The sequence below is a fragment of the Orcinus orca genome, chromosome 8 (genome assembly GCF_937001465.1).
Source record: "Orcinus orca chromosome 8, mOrcOrc1.1, whole genome shotgun sequence".
NCBI classification, from domain to species: domain Eukaryota; kingdom Metazoa; phylum Chordata; class Mammalia; order Artiodactyla; family Delphinidae; genus Orcinus; species Orcinus orca.
In genome coordinates, this window is record NC_064566.1 from 14,031,583 (window position 1) to 14,047,700 (window position 16,118).

The window sequence follows — 16,118 nt, forward strand, 5'->3', positions numbered from 1 at the left end:
GCTCTCTACTTACTTGTATGGTTTCTTAAGAGAAGTCAGATGTATTTCTTATCTTTGCTCCTCTATGATAAGGTAATTTTTTCTTCTGGCTTCTTTTAAGATTTTTTCCTTTATCTTTGATTTTCTGCATTTTGAATATATGTCTAGGCATAGTTTTTTTTTGGAGGTGGGGCACATTTATCCTGCTTGGTGTCCTCTGAACTTCTTGGATCTGTGGTTTGGTGTCTGACATTAATTCGGGGAATTTCTCGGTCATTTTTGCTTCAGATATTTTTTCTGTTTCTTCTCTCTTTTTTTCTCCTTCTGGTATTCCCATTAAGTGTATGTTATACCGTTTGTAGTTGTCCCACAGTTCTTGGTATTCTTGGGTATTCTGTTCTGTTTTTTTTTTTTTCCTCAGTCTTTTATCTCTTTACTTTTCAATTTTGGAAGTTTCTATTGAGATAGCCACAGGCTCAGTGACTCTTTCCTCAGCCATGTGCAGTCTATTAATGAGCCCATCAATGGCATTCTTCATTTCTGTTACTGTGTTTTTGATCTCTGGCATTTCTTTTTGAGTCATTCTTTTTATTTATTTATTTATTTTTGGCTGCATTGGGTGTTTATTGCTGTGCGTGGGCTTTCTCTAGTTGTGGTGAGATGGGGCTACTCTTTGCTGTGCGTGGGCTTCTCATTGAGGTGGCTCCTCTTGTTGGGGAGCGTGGGCTCTAGGCTTGTGGGCTTCAGTAGTTGTGGTATGTGGGCTCAGTAGCTGTGGCACATGGGCTTAGTTGCTCCGTGGCGCGTGAGATCTTCCTGGACCAGGGATCGAATCCATGTCCCCTGCACTGGCAGGCAGATTCTAAACCACTGCACCACCGGGGAAGTCCCTTGATTCATTCTTATAACTCCCATCTCTCTGTTTACATTACCCATCTGTTGTTGCATACTGTCTACTTCATCCATTAGAATCCATAGCATATTAATCATAGTTGTCTTGAATTCCCAGTGTGATAATTCCATCATCTCTGCCATCTCTGAGTCTGGTTTTGATGTGTGTTCTGACTCTTCAAGACAAGTGTTGTTTTGCCTTTTGATATGCCTTATAATTTTTTCTTATTAGGAGGACATGCTATACTGGGTAAAAGGAACTGCAGTAAATAGGCCTTTAGTAATGTAGGGTAAGGTATTGGGGGAAGAAAGCATTCTGTAGTCCCTTGATGAGGTTGCAGTCTTACAGTGAGTCTGTACCCCTGGACTGTGAATTTCACAAGTGCTTCTCAGCCTCTCCCCCCACACCCCACCCCCAGCTTAGATGGGAGAGGATGAGGAGAGAGGGCTGGAGCTGGGTATCTCCCTTTCTCCATGAGGATTATGCTCTGGAAACTGCCCAATAGTTTAGACTCTTGTAAAATAGTTTCTCTTGAGGGCAAGCCTTGTTAAGAAGAACGGAATGCTCTGGTGTATTTCAGAATGGTTCCTTTTCTTTTACCCAAGACAGAAGCTGGAGGGGTTTTTCTCCAATATTCACCATGAGAACACGGTTGAGTCCCTGGAGGTAAAACTCACAAAAGTGCGGGCACCTCTCCATGACTGGGTCTTCTGGAGTTTGTTTGTTTTTTTTTTCTTTTTTTATAAATTTATTTTATTTATTTTTATTTTTGGCTGCGTTGGGGCTTCGTTGCTGCGCGCGGGCTTTCTCCAGTTGCGGCGAGCGGAGGTTCCTCTTCGTTGCGGTGCACAGACCTCTCATCGCAGTGGCTTCTCTTGTTGCGGAGCACAGGCTCTAGGTGCGCCGGCTTCAGTAGTTGTGGTGCACGGGCTTATTTGCTCCGTGGCATGTGGGATCTTCCCGGACCAGGGCTCAAACCCGTGTCCCCTGCATTGGCAGGCAGATTCTTAACCACTGCACCACCAGGGAAGCCCTTCTGGAGTTTTTAACTCTCAGACTTGTGCACACTGAGCCTCAGGAAGTTTGTCAATTACAGTTCGGGTTTTCCTGCCCGGGCACTGCTTCCCACAGATGTTTCTGCTCGTGGTCTCTGCTCTAAGTGCTGATTCTATGTATTGGCCTGGCGGGCTGTCCACATTTGTGGGGGCAGCAGTTTGCCTTGAGACCTCACTTCTCTGATGAATCTAAACTGTTTTTTCAGTTTTTCAGCCTTTTACTTGTCGTTAGGACAAAGCGATAACTCCCAAGCTCCTTACAGCTGGACCAGAAACTAGAAGTCTCACCTGGATTTTTGCTATAGCCTCCTAACTGGTTTCCCTCTTCTGCCCTCACTTAAGCATAGCAGCTCAAATGAGACTTTAAAATGTACATTAGAATACGTTACTTTCCTGTTCAAAACCCTTCAGTGGCTCCCCATCTCCTTCAGAGTAAAAGCCAAAGTACTGTACCTACCAGTCCTAGGCATCTGCCCTGTCTTCAACACTCTGCCCTAATCTCCATCTTCTCTGCAGCTATAAGGTCTCCTCCAGCCATCCTGGCTGCCTGTTGTTCCTTGAACTTTCCATGTGTGCTCTCACCACCAGACCTTTGCACTTGGTGTTCCCTCTGCTTAGAATAATCTTCCCCCAGACACCTGCCTAGCACAGTCCTTTGCTTCTCTCAACTCTTGGTTCAGATGTCACCATCACATCAAGTGTCACCACTGGGTTGTCACCTAATCACGCTATAGATTATAGTAACTCTTCCCCAGTCACCCCAATGGCTTCCTTCTCTGCTTTATTTTTTCCATAGCATTTATTACTACCTGATATACCATATATTTTACCTTTTTTGGTTCTTTATTTACTTTCTTCTCCCACTGGAAAGTAAAGGCCACGAGGGCAGCAGGGGTTTGTCATCTATATTGTTCACCATTATATCATCAGTGCCTAAAATAATGCCTGGCATATAATAAGTCCTCAATAAATATTTGTTTAATGGATTATTACTGTACTCACATAGATGAGGCAAGGGATGGGACTAGAGTTCAAACTCAGGTCTTCATGACTCAAATCTCGTGTTCTGAACGCATATGCTACATTGCCACTGTGTTGAATATTGAATATCTGATGTGTTCTTGCAAATGGCTATTTCCTACACTCTAGCAGTTTTCTATTTCTTGACTCTCGCTGGAGTTGATTTTTCTGAGTTAGTAAGAACTCTCTATGAACTGCATCCTGATATTTCCTCAAGATCATTGCATTGCAAAATAGGCTGAAATAAGACTGCCCACTGCATTACCTGCAGAGCTCTCTCCTTCCTCTCGCTTCACTGCAGCCTGTCTGCCAGCTAAGGTCAGAACTGCACTGCTTCTGGCCAAATGCAATCTCAGGTTAAGTAGTCAATATGACGTGATCTGCAAAGTAAATTAGAAAAACCCAAACGACCAATAACAGTCCCTCAAGTTTGCATGTTTAACAGCCTTCGAAGTGCCTTCAAGCACGCTATCATTTTTTTAAAATAAATTTATTTATGTATTTATTTTTGGCTGCGTTGGGTCTTCATTGCTGCGTGCCAGCTTTCTCTAGTTGCAGCGAGTCGGGGCTACTCTTTGTTGTGGTGCATGTGCATCTTATTGTGTTGGCTTCTCTTGTTGCAGAGCATGGGCTCTAGGGCATGCGGGATTCAGTAGCTGTGGCGCACAGGCTTAGTTGCTCTGTGGCATGTGGGACCTTCCTGGACCAGGGCTCAAACCCATGTCTCCTGGATTGGCAGGCGGATTCTTAACCATTGTGCCGTGCCACCAGGGAAGCCGCACTATTTTGATGCTTATAATGACCTGCTGGATAGATCACTGCCTACCCCATTGCTTAGATGAAGAAACAGAGGTCACAATTAGTAGCAGTGCTGGGACTAGAATATGGTCTTCTGATCCAAAAAGCCCAAATTCTCCTGAAACTGAGCTTCCTTCCACTGATTTCAATCCTGCCTATCATGAGGTTTAGTTTACGGTTCTGCCAACTTTTCATACACAGCACTCGGAATCTTGGTAGACAAGTAAATTGTGCAAGTGGGGAGAGACTGGGGGTGTTTTGAATGCACATAGTTTTTGGTTGCCCAACATTCTGCTCCCTTCTTTTCCTTTTTTTTGCGGTACGCGGGCCTCTCACTGTTGTGGCCTGTCCCGCTGCGGAGCACAGGCTCTGGACGCGCAGGCTCAGCGGCCATTGCTCACAGGCCTAGCCGCTCCGCAGCATGTGGGATCCTCCCGGACCGGGGCACGAACCCGTGTCCCCCGCATTGGCACGCGGACTCTCAACCACTGCGCCACCAGGGAAGCCCTGCTCCCTTCTTTTGATAAGAGCCCCAATTTCTGTTTTGGGCAATTGCTTCTGCTCCAGTCTCAGTTGCGTTGTCAATCAAGGTGGCAAAGGAGAGGGCATTTTACTCAAGCCAAGCCAATCAGATTCAAGGACTTGGGATCTTAACCAAAATAACAGAAGGACAGCGTAACATTGTGCAAGAAGCAGCCCTAACAAGATGGTTGATTAGCTCCTATTCCAGGATGTCGTGGCTGTCATCGTTCCCAACTCTTTCAGCCTCATTCTCAGCTGTCTCTTGATTCTGTGAACTGGCCCCACCCTCCCAATACATCCCCTTGCTTAAGTTAGCCAAAGTTTGTTTCTGTTGCTTGCAACCAAAGACTCCTGCCTGGAGTAGGGAAGAATCATGGGAAAGCTAGCCTCCTTCAGCAAGACTGCAGCCCTTTTCTGTCAAGATGAGCTGGGGTGAGTGAGTGGACTGTGGTGCTCTTCTTGGTCAGTGGGTCAGTGTGTGCCGGCCTGCTCCCTTCTTTCTTGGGAGCTCACAACCTGGATAGATGTGGGACCTGGTAAGGCTCTTAAGAAAATGAAGGGTCAGGTTGAGGAGGATGTGGGTGGAATGGGGCTTTGGGATACCCCTCAAGGACTGGAGAAGGAGAGAACAAGGAGACTCAGGGTGTCTTTACACAGCTGCAGGGGTTGTCCAAGCAGGAAGAATGAGATCCAACTTGGGAAACACCTTTTGCTTTGCTAAGCAAGTTTTGTGAAAGCTGGGCTTCAGTGTCACTCTCAGACCCCAATTCTCATATTTTAGATGAATGTCAAAGTTATTAGACAATTATGATGGAATGGGGAGTGGTGCTGGTAGATGAAAGGGAGATTCATTGCTGCCACCCTCAACATACAGAGAACAGAGACTTTTCTCCCAGGTGCCCTCTCCCCACTTGCTGCTTCTCCACTGGTTCTGATACCCACCACACACCTCCTCTGCTGTGGACATAGTGTCTGGATATACCACTTGCATCTGATGACGGAGAGCTCTGAGCCCATGTGACTGTATGACTAAGTGGATCTGACAGAACCCATCTTGTGATGGGCAGCTCTGGATGCAAGATCACTTAATGTCCCTTAATCAGATGCTCTGCATCTCCCAGGGCTCAACAGAACAGTGGTTGCTGGTTTTTGAATGGGCAAAAACCATTGTGACAGATGGCGTGGGCTTCTTCCGGAGCCCCAGGGGGCTAAGTTGGGATTCTTCTTGGGGCTTTTGCCACAAACTCCACACAGTGTCTCGTCCCGCCATAGATGCCTTGAATACCATGGAGGCAATTGCACCACAGCCTGCACCTGCTGCAGCGCCCTTTCGTGCTCTGGGCCCCACTGAAAGCTGACAGTCTTCCTTGTCACTAAGTAAATGGGTCAGAGCAATGTCCTCAAGTGTAGAACATGTTGTCTCTAGCACCTGAAAAGGCCTGCTAGGTTGTGGGAAGCAGACTCAAAGATGGTCCCCAAATGATCCCCGCCCCCAGCACTCACTCCCTTGTGTACTCTCCTCTACTGGTATATGGAGCAGACCCTGTGGCTTGCTTCTAACGCATAGAAAATGGCAGATATGATGGGATGGCCCTTCCAAGATTAGCATCCAAAGAGGCTGTAGGTTCTGTCTCGGGAGACCCTCTGGTTCTCTCTCTGTCTCTGTCTCTGATCACCAGCTGCTGTGTTGTAAGGACATTCAGGATACATGGCAAGGTCCCAAGGCCTACCTGCAATTGCAGGAATGAGCTTAGAAAAGGATCTTCTAGGGCCTGCCAAAGCCATGAGAGTGATCTTGGAAGCAGGTGCTCCAGTCTTAGCTGAACCTCAAGATGACTGCCACCCTGACCATTATCTTGGTTTTCAGCCTCATGAGAGTCTCAGGGTCCCATTCTTTCCAATCAAATCCCCAGATCTTTCCAATCAGCTCTGCTAGTGTTGAGAATTCAATCTTCTTATAATTAAGTTCTGGGCCTGATCCTCTGCCCTCTGGTACAGGAGCTAAGAGTCTCTTTATATGCTACCTTATATAGGCTACCTCAAGCTTTTACACTTTGCCTTATATTGGTGATTAATCATTCTGGGCCTTTCGTTGTCTTTCTTCAGTGAATCAATCCACTGCCCCTCCCCTAACCCCCAGCAACAGCCATCTCATTCTACAGTCTTTACAAATAGTTCTTACCAGAAGCTCTCAAACACTTGATAAGCTGCACCGCCAGTGCATTAATGTCCAACTGTGTCCCATCCCAGGTCATCACCAGTGAAAATTTTAGCAGTTGCACCCTAACCACATGCCCGGTGCTCTCACTGTTGACCTACCATTAGTCATGAGGTCCTCAGAGCCAGTCAGGCAGCAAGTGATCCTCTTCCAAAGTCTCATTTTTGGGACTGTTTTCTTAGACCAACCATTGTAGGTCAGGTTTCCTGGGAAACAGACTCTGAAGCAGATATTTGCATGTGTGTAGTCTATTGAGGAGTAGTTTTGGGAACAACACCTGTGACGAGAAGGAAAGGAAGCTGGATTGGGCAGAGAGAGAAGCTGGGCTCTGGTGCAGTCACAACAGAGGCCTCAGTGAACTTTATGGGGAGATTAGAAGCTGGAATGGCCCTTTAGAGTTGTCCAGTTAAGGCAAAGAGGCCAGGCTTCTGTACCCACTGTTGACCCCTCACTGGTTGCAGGCTGCCCCAGAGAGAGGGCATCATCTTGGGTGGTGCAGCTCCCTTTGATTAAGGGCAATTCCTGGAAGGGACTCAGTGTGAGCAGTCGGCAGCTGGGAGAATACGTATCTCAGCCTTGAAGGGGGACCTGTGTGGCTCATCACCACATCCACTCCAGAGGGTGCTGTTTCTAGCTTCCTTTTACAGATGAGCAAAACTGAGACACAGCCAGGAAATAACAGAGCCAGAGCCCATGCCCTTAACCTCCATGCTCTGTGCCTTTTTTGAAGGAGGAAGAGGGAGAGAATCCTTCTCCCATTCCTGGGATCACGGCCAAGTCAGGGAACAAGTTAGAAACATAAAATTTGCTTTTGATATTCCCCCATCTCCATTTTGATGCCCTTCTCTCACCTCTTAGAGTGTCTTCCCCAGGCTCTGAAGTCACGAGAAGAGCATTCCAGGCTTGGGAGTAGAAGAAATGGTGTTGCCTGGGTGGGTGTAGGCATGACCGGGATAGAGCAACTAATAGGCTAATTTGGTTGCCTAAAAAAAAAAGTTTGTAAAGGCAGATAGAGAAAGATAAAGTGGGAGAGCAAGGCTAAATTCGCACTAGAGGTCTTGATAGTCAAGCTAAGGAATTTGTACACGGTGGCAAAGGAGTGGAGGGTTCTGAGCAGAGGGGGTGGGTGAGAATGATGTGTGCAAACGGTTGTCTGAGGAAGATTTAATGTGTCCCTGGGGCCAAGGATGAACTGGCAGAAACAAAGACTAGAGGAATGGAAATCTGTTACGAGGCTGTTGCCAACAGTCCAAGAGGGCAGAGGAAGCAGAGAGAAAGAGAGAGAGAAGGGAAAAGAAAGAATGGTGGGACAGGCATTATGAAGGCAGCATGTCAGGGATCTATGTATATATTAAAGACAAGCTTAGAAGGTATCAACAACAGGACTTCAAGGATGCTAATTAAGCAAAGGGTCCTATAGCAAAGGTCCATAAAGATGAAACCTCTCAAGGGCTTTCCACGGAAAAGGCCACAGAAATTGTTTTGTCACAGTAAAAGTCTGAGTACCCACACGGCAACTAACCCTAAGAGTATAGGAGGCACGTGGGCACACGAGTGTATTTGTCGATCTAGGTGAAGATTTTATTTAACAACACTGATAGCGTGCTTGCTGTGTGCTAGGCGCTGTTCTCTTTATGACTATATACTCACTGAATCATTTTTTGTCATTACAATTCTGTGTCGGTGCTATTATTATCTCCATTTACAGATGATAAAACTGAGGTACAGGGAGGTTAAGTAATTTGCCCAAGCTTCCCCAGGAAGTGGAGGAATCTGGATTCAAACCCAGACAATGCCGTTATGTTAGCCACTGTACTCTGCTCATGACACTCTGGGATTAACCACGATAAAAATTAAAGTGGGGATAAAAAAGATAATCACTAGCTTACCAATATGCCCAACTGGGCTTTAAAAATTCCCAAGATTTCTCATTTTTATTTTAAAGGCGACTGCTTCCCCACTTTTATCCTGGGACCTCATCTTACCTTCTCCCTCAGATCTTTAATTCATAAATACCTTTGGGGAAGCCACGCCCATTACCATGTCTCAGGTTAGATCATGAGTCAGAGCAGGCTGAAATAATCTCATGTTATCAGTAGTGACAGAAATGGTATAGCGTCCTTAGCTTAATTGCAATAGTCATTTATTCTTTCATTCACTGCTTCATTCAGTTGTACAGGAAAGAACTATCCAGTACTTATTCTGCACGGGCACTGGGCTGAAAATTATAAACATGAAGATGAATAAAGCTTGGCCCCTACCCTTGAGGGGCTGTAGTCTTCTTCTATTGCCTCCCCAAGACCCCTAACCCAGAATTCTAAGAGCAACCAACAGTCAGGGATGCAGAAGAACATTCCATGGTTGTTGGAAACAGTTAGGGGGTGGGAGTTTGGTGGATGGATGTAAGGAAACTGGAGCAGTTATTCTATAATGGGAAATGATAGCCAATTCAACACCTTGTCTGGATACCCTTCTTTTCAGTCTGAAAAAAAGCTTATCAGCTATTTTTTTCACACTCTTGGAAGAAGATCAGGGGGCCCTATTTTACTGATATTTTTAAATATCAATGGCTTGCACAATGTGGCTAGAATTCTCTGTCCTCCAATTTCATCAACTTCATTTCTATCTTTTAAAAAACGTTTGATAGATAAAAGAATATATACAATGTATATCTAAGTACAAAGCATAATAATGAACATTTGTAAACCACCCGACTTAATAACATTTCCAATTCTGTTAAGCTACTGTGAACTCCCTGATCCAACCCTCTCCCTACTCCCCAGAGGTAACTTCTGTCCTGAATTTTGTGTTTATTGTTCCTTTGATTTTTTAGGGTAGTCCTATCACATGCATGGATCCCTAAACAATATAGTGTTTACTTTTGCTTGCTTTTTTTTTTTAAAAATGTATTTATTTATTTATTTATGGCTGTGTTGGGTCTTCGTTTCTGTGCATGGGCTTTCTCTAGTTGTGGCAAGCGGGGGCCACTCTTCATCGCGGTGCGCAGGCCTCTCACTATCATGGCCTCTGTTGTTGTGGAGCACAGGCTCCAGACGCGCAGGCTCAGTAATTGTGGCTCACGGGCCCAGTTGCTCTGCGGCATGTGGGATCTTCCCAGACCAGGGCTCGAACCCGTGTCCCCTGCATTGGCAGGCAGATTCTCAACCACTGCACCACCAGGGAAGCCCTTTTTTAGCTTTTTAAAAATAGTTTTGTTCAGTATAGAATCAACTGTGACTTGCTTTGTCCACTCCACATTGTATTTCTAAGATTCAGCCAAACTGCTCCACGTGGCTGTACTTCATTTTCACAGCTGTTTATTAATTCATTCAATAAACATTGATTGAGCCCCAGTAATATTGTATTAGGTGAATATATCACAATTTATTCATTTAGCTTCCTGTTGATGGATGTTTGGGTTGTTTTCCTTTTTTTTTTTTTTTACACGAATAAATGCTACTGGGAATATTCTCTTACATGGCTCCTGACACACATGTGCAAGAATTTCTCAAAAGCACTGGCTTTCCTACTGGGATTCATGATTTGTAGTGGGCTGTGAAATCAATTTAATAGATTCAACCAGGATTTTAAAAAAAATATGGGGCTTCCGTGGTGGCGCAGTGGTTGAGAGTCCGCCTGCCGATGCAGGGGACACGGGTTCGTGCCCCGGTCCGGGAAGATCCCACATGCCATGGAGCGGCTAGGCCCGTGAGCCATGGCTGCTGAGCCTGCGCGTCCCGAGCCTGTGCTCCGCAACGGGAGAGGCCACAACAGTGAGAGGCCCACGTACCGCAAAAAAATATAAAACAGAGCAATAACTACCTTAGTGCATTTCCTGTGGAAATGGTTAAGTATTGTTTTGTGAAACTTTTGTTTCAGTTATGTTTATGTGTCCTGGGCTGTGATGTGGAGTTTTTCTTTTCATGGGTGTTAGAAAAGTTTGGAAACCCTTGCTCCAGGGTTGTGCTCCTTGAACTATCTGTGGGTAGATTTAGAAAAATTTCCAATCTGTCACAGATTATTTTTGTAAAATACCATAAAAATGAATTACTTGGAAAATGAGATTATTAAAAATTCAAAGACATACAAACAGAAAGCCCAGTTTTAATTGTTATATTCAACAGGCATAAATTATATTTCAATAAATATAGTAGGGCAATTATTCACAATAGACAAAGGGCAGAAGTAACCCAGGTGTCCATCAATGGATGAATGGTAAACAGAAGGTGGTACATAGATTCAATGGAATATTATTCAGCCTTAAAAAGGAAAGCATTTCTGACACATGCTACAATGTGGGTGAAACTTGAGGACGTTATGCTAAAGAGAAATAGGGCAGTCACACAAGGACAAATACTGTATGATATTCCACTCGTATGAGATACCGAGAGTAGTCAAATTCATAGAGCCAGAAAAAATGGTTGCCAGGAGTTGGGGGTGAAGGAGGAATACAGATTTATTGTTTAGTGGGTATGGAATTTCAGTTTGGAAAGATGAAAAAAAAAGTTCTAGATATGGATGGTGGTGATGGTTGCACAACAGTGTGAATGTACTTTTAATGCCACTGAACTGTACCCTTAAAAATGATTAAAATGGTCAAATTTTATGTTATGTATATTTTACCATGATAAAAAAGTCTAAAAAATTAAAAATAAATATAGAATGGCAGTGTCAAGTTGCTATCAAATTTTCTTAATCCTTACTGTCAATTTCTGTACTTGTCTCAAGGTGGCTGGCTTGTATCAGATCGTTCCTTCACATACTGGCACAAGTCTGTGGACTGTACTTTGAGTGGCAATGTTCCAGAGTATAAACCTAAGAACAGATAAATTGACATACAGGCTACACACATGCTCACCTTTACAAGCTAATCTCAAAGTGTTTTCTAAAGAGGGAAATAATTTCCACTCCCACCAGCAGGTGTATTAAGAGTTCCTGTGTGCCTCATCCTTGCCAATGCGCCTAGTATTGTCAGAATTCTTAATGTTTTCCAATCTGGTAAGTATAAAATACTATCTCATTTTGGTCTTAATTTGCATTTCCCTGATTATTAAGAAATTCGAGCATCTTTTTATATGTTTATTGACAAGTTGTGTTTTTTCTTATTGAAATTCCTGTTTAAGTCTTTTGCTCATTTTTTTTTCTATTGAGTTGTTGGTATTATTATTATTGATTGGTAGGAGTTTTAGTCAACAAATATTCATTGAGTACCTGCTATGTGCCAGGCACTCTTCTATATGCTGGGAATAAGGCAGTGAACGAAATAGATCAAAATTCCTTGTCTCATTTAGGAGTTTATAGTCTACTGAGGAGAGGGGTGGAAGGCAATCAAATCATTTAGTTACATGTATAGTATGTATGGTAATGATAAATGTTATAGCTAAAAATAAGGCAGGAAAGGGCAATAGGCAGGGAGTGGTGGTGAGCTTGCAATTTTTTAAACAGGGGACAGGGAAGGTTTTATGAAAAACATGACATTTGAGCAAGGTTCTGAAGGAGACCAGGAAATGAACGTGCAGACAGCTATAGGAAAATTTTCTTATTCATTTGTCAGTTACATGCATTACAGATATCTTCTCCCACTTTGTGGCTTGCCTTCTCACTTTCTTTAAGATACAGTTTGATGAAAGACATTCTTATTTTTAATATAGTCTAATATATCAATCTTTTATTTTGTGGTTGGTACATTTTGTACCTTGTATAAGAAATCCTTCTCTCTCCTGATATGATAAATTGTTCTATATTTTCTTCTAAAAATTTTAAAGTGTTGCCTTGTACATTTTGCTCTTTTTTAAAGACTTTTAAAAAATTTATTTATTTATTTTGTCTGTGCTGGGTCTTAGTTGCGGCACGCAGGATCTTTTGTTTTAGTTGCAGCATGTGGACTTCTTAGCTGCGGCATGTGAACTCTTAGTTGCAGCATGCATATGGGATCTAGTTCCCTAACCAGGTATCAAACCCAGGTCCCCTACACTGGGAGCGTGGAGTCTTGGACCACCAGGGAAGTCCCTACATTTTGCTTTTAATTCACGGAGAATTTACTTTTGAATATGGTGTGAGATAGGAATCCATCTTTTTTTCCCCCATGTAAATTACAAATTGTGTACCATATACTGGATAATCTCTCCTTTCTCTGGTGGTCTGCTGTGCCATCTCTGTCATAAATCTGGATTCCATATACGTGTAGTTCTGCTTTGGGGCATTCTATTCAATTCCATTGGTCAATTTATCTGTCCCTGTACATATATCACACTATATTACTTACTAGGGCTTTGTAGTATGTTTTATATATAGTAGAGAAAGTCCTTACATCTTATTCTTTTTTTTTTTAAAGAACTGTTTTATTATTTATTTATTTATTTATTTATTTATTTTTGGCTGTGTTGGGTCTTCGTTTCTGTGCGAGGGCTTTCTCTAGTTGCGGCAAGCGGGGGCCACTCTTCATCGCGGTGTGTGGGCCCTCCACTGTTGCAGCCTCTCTTGTTGCAAAGCACAAGCTCCAGACGCGCAGACTCAGCAGTTGTGGCTCATGGGCCCAATTGCTCCGCGGCATGTGGGATCCTCCCAGACCAGGGCTCGAACCCGTGTCCCCTGCATTGGCAGGCAGACCCTCAACCACTGCACCACCAGGGAAGCCCACCTTATTCGTTTTTCCGGGAATGTCTTGGCTTCTTTTAGGACTCTTCCCTTCCATATAAATTTTAGAATTAGTTTGTCAAATTACTTAAAAAGCCCTCTTGAGATAAGGACTTGAGTTGAGTTGACTCTATAGATCAATTTGAAGAGTGTTGATGTTATTTTCATATTATGACTTTTTATCCATGAATGTGGCTCATCTCTCCATTTACTTGTCTTATGTAATGTCTTTCAATAAAGTAAATTTTTTTCTTTTTAAAGGTCTTCCACACCTTACATCATGTTTATTCCTAAGTACCTTAATTTTGGTTGCTATAATAACTGACATCTTTTAAAATTAAGCTTTCTGTTTATTGGTGGAGGGTAGAAATGCAATCAATTTATATTATTCACCCACCTTGTTAAACTTTTAAAAATTAATTCCAGCATTCTAGTCTGTTGTGTTTTCTAAATAAGCAATTATATTATCTATAAAGATATCAGTCTTATTTCTTCCTTTCCAAAACTTATACATTTTATTTCTTTTTTATTATTGCACTGGATAGGACTTCAAGTACAATGCTGGAAAGAAGAGTTGATGTGGACATTTTTGTCTTGTTCCTGATTTTAAAGCAATGCTTCAAATCTTTCACCTTGAAGAATGATGTTTGCTGTAATTATTTGATAAAAGCTCTTTATCAGGTAGGACATTTCATTATGAATTGGTGGTAAATTTTAGCAAATATTTTTTGCTACACTTGTTTTGATAACCATATGGTCTTTATCCATTAATATGGTGAATTATATTAATAGCTTTTCTAATGTTAAATCACTCTTGTATTCCTAGGATCAACCTAACTTGACCACAATACATTATCTTTTTTATACACTGCTGAATTCAATTTCTAGGATTTTTGCATCTAGGTGAAGAAATGAGATTGGCCTCTAATTTTCTTGACCAATTTAATTTCTTTATATTCCTCCAACAGATTTGTCACTGTAGCTAAGCCCAGGTCAATTATCTCCAATTTAGAAGGCCCTTCCTACCACTGCTGGCTCCTAAATAGCCTTTCCATTCTGGCTTTCTCTCCTAGCATCAGTGCATTGATGCCTGGGTACCAGCCACAGTAGAGACCAAACACCCCCCTGGAGGTCAGTGGCAGGCCTGAAGAAGCCAAACGCTTGGAGGTCTGGCTGATTGTCAATCCACATCCCTGCTCTCCTACTCAAAACTCACTTTGTCTAAGAAGCTCTTCTTGATTACCAGCCTGTGATCTACTTTGAAGGCGGGGACCATGTGTTTTCCGTCTTTGTATCCCCAGGGTCCAACACAGAAGTTGCTCATAAATGTTTGGGAAACTGAGTTTACCCAACCCAATTCTGAATGCTTCCTGGCTGAGGTGACCCTGATTTAATTTTTTTTTTTTTTTCAAAATAGTCGAGCTTTTTTGCACTCATTACAGGCATAGGCTCTGTCTCACAAGACAGACAGTGATTATTTTGTAGATGAGAATTGTGTCTACTGAGGAATTGCTTTTGACTTTCCAACTGCAGAGCCTGCCCTTCACTGACCCAAAGAGTCTTGTCCATCTGTGTTGTCCACATCCTTTCTCACAGATTGGAAACTCTAGGTAGGCTTCGCTCTTTAAGGTTTCCAGGAGGGCATGTCCTCCGTGCTTTCATGCCACACGTTTGCCCATGACCTTTTCCTAGCCTGCTCTCTCTCCAACCCCTCTTCTCCAAATGAACTCCTCTGTCTTTTCCCTTGTACTCAAAGGTCAGATCCTCAGTGAAGCCCCTCCCTACTCTCCTCCTTCCCTTCCTCTCCCCCTGGAGTCATTCTTTCATCCTGTGTGCTCTTCAGATGTTGTATACACGTGCCTATTGGAAACAACAACAACAACAACAAAACCCACTTTCTTTTAAACCCTGAAATACTTCAGTGTATATTTCCTAAGATCAGGATATTCTCTTACAGGAGTTACAGTACAGTCGTCACAATCAGGATATTTATCGTGGATACAAATACATCTTCGAATCCACAGTTCATTTTCAAATTTCATCCATTATCCCTTTCTTTAACTTTATTGTAACAATTGTCACATTGTTTTATAGATGTTTGTTCACATTTTTCTGTATCCTGTGTGATCACATGCACACAATCACACCCCAAGGGTCTGGGCTTGTATCTTTTATCTTTGATTCCAGTAAGGTGACTTGTAAGGAAGTTTTGTCTTGTGTGTGTTTAATTAATTAACGCAGTTATATGACTTGTCTTGCTTTCTCTAGTCTTCCCAGTCTGGCCCTCCCCTCCGTCTTGCTTTCTCTAGTCTTCCCAGTCTGGCCCTCCCCTCCTCACTCTGGCTTGTGCTCCCTCATTCTATGGACCCATGCCCTCCTCCTCTCTCCATTTTCCTCTCTCTCTCTTTCTCTCTGTCTCTATCTCTCAAAAACCCTTACACTAACGTCATTCTGAGCCTTCATCTATACTAAGTAGTAAATGACTCATGGTGGCTTGCAGTGTCCTTCTTCCCAGTGGTAGATACTGAGGGACAAAAAAAATAAAATGAATAGTACGCCTTTCCTGTCCTCGATGACCTGCATTTCTAGTGTCCTGTGTATTTTGGTTTCTTCCCCAAAGGCCAGCACCGTGGCTTGCCCACCACTGATGCTTGCTGGCTCCTGGTTTGGTGAATGGATGTAAGCACGAAAAGATGGCTCCCGAGATGGAGAGCCCAGCGTCCAGCACTCTCTAGCCAGGCCACTTGGCCACATAATCGATGGCTGGACCTGATGTTCCAAACCAGGGTTATTATATTACTTCTCTTTAGCTTATTTAGAACCAACAGGCTGTTCTGAGAAGCATATCAGACTAAAAACTTGGAGTGCTCGTTTTATGAGGGAAAAAAAATCACTAAGAGACCGAGGAGAGAAATTGAAAAAGGACTGAAATTCACCTCTTGGGGGTTGTCACTATTTTAAAACGCTTGACTTTGTAACTGGTATCATTTATCCCTTA

At 43.1% G+C, this 16,118-nt stretch overlaps 1 long non-coding RNA gene across 1 annotated transcript in view; it reads left to right on the forward strand.

Moving 5' to 3' along the window:
* Positions 1 to 15,404, forward strand: part of LOC125965162 (uncharacterized) — a 101,336-nt gene extending 85,932 nt beyond the window's left edge. Inside the window, exon 4 of the long non-coding RNA XR_007478743.1 lies at positions 13,666 to 15,404. This is a non-coding gene — a long non-coding RNA (uncharacterized LOC125965162). The remainder of the gene's footprint in view (positions 1 to 13,665) is intronic.
* The last annotated feature ends 714 nt before the right edge of the window (positions 15,405 to 16,118 follow it).